The following is a 1,324-nucleotide window of genomic DNA, read 5'->3' as shown; positions in this document are numbered from 1 at the left end:
ACATCGACCAGCTGCCTCCTGCACACCCCCCTAATGGGGATGTCCCTGCAACCAAGGTACACGCCCTTGACCAGAATCAAACCTGGGACCCTTCAGTCCGCAGGCTGACGCTCTATCCACTGAGCCAGACCAGTTAGGGCTAGGACTTGCTCTCTTAACTGCCTCCTTCTAATAACACTTAACTGTTGGCTATCACACTTTTAAAGATTACATGGTTACTTTTCTTTGAGACCCTTTCGATTTTTCAACTAGTCTGTTTTTTGGTCTGGATTCAGTCCAGTATAGTAGTGCCCTCATCCTTTTAAAATGAAACTGTCAACAAGAATTTATCAGATTTTTATACCCATTCCCCTCTTTATTCTTATTAATCCTCACTTGAGGATATTTTTTATTATACTGTCAGCCACAACCCAGGTACCTGCCCTTGAACAGGAATTGAACCTGAGACCCTTTGGTGTGCTGGCTGATGCTCTAACCCACTGAGCCACGCTGGCCAGGGCCCCCTCCCCTCTTTTAAGATAAATGTGATATCCAGCAAATGAGGAGGTGCTTGAAGTTCCCTATCTCTAACATCTTTATCACCATGCCAATTTTGGGATCTGAGTCAAGAAAACAATCCATTCTCCATTATGGAGCAGGTTAAGGGTACTCCAACAGCTGTATCATGAATCATTACTCTCTTTCTTTAAGAAATTATCTAGTGCAGTCTGTAGATTTCCACTGGGGAATGTCATTTTGAGACACACTGCTATTCTACTTCCCCTTTTAAGATTTGGCCTTTTGCCTCGTTGCTACAGAATGAGCAAGATGGGTCACCAGCAACTCTACTGGAGCCATCCGAGGAAATTCGGCCAAGGTTCTCCTTCTTGCCGCGTCTGCTCAAACCACCATGGTCTGAGCCGGAAGTATGGCCTCAACATGTGCCTCCAGTGTTTCTGTCAGTAGCGAAGGACATAGGCTTCATTAAGTTGGACTAAGTGAACTTCCATGAATGACCCATGTTCAAGACATCTACCTTATGACAGAATGCTATCTCTTTGTACATAAAATAATAAAAAAAAACCTTAAAAAAAGATTTGAAGGAGATTTGCCCATCCATTGGCATACTGTACTGCTCTTATAAACCCACTAAACTCAGATTTTCATGGGTAGGAATCGTGTCTTATTTATTTTATAAAATTCATAAATTTTAAATTAATTTATCTTGGATATCTCTTTTATAGTAGCTGTCTCAAGTTAAGATATTGGCAACTTAATTCTCAGATATTTTCCTTTCTTTTTTTTAAAAAACAAATCTTTATTGTTCAGATTATTACAGATGTTC

General features: G+C 40.7%; 1 pseudogene; it reads left to right on the top strand.

The window, feature by feature from the left end:
* Positions 1-756: 756 nt before the first annotated feature.
* LOC102770523 overlaps positions 757-1,324 on the top strand; it is a 37,502-nt pseudogene continuing 36,934 nt past the window's right edge.

Source organism: Myotis davidii, unplaced genomic scaffold, assembly GCF_000327345.1.
Source record: "Myotis davidii unplaced genomic scaffold, ASM32734v1 scaffold687, whole genome shotgun sequence".
NCBI lineage: Eukaryota > Metazoa > Chordata > Mammalia > Chiroptera > Vespertilionidae > Myotis > Myotis davidii.
Note: the sequence above shows the minus strand (reverse complement) of the source record. Positions and strands in the feature narration are given on the sequence as shown.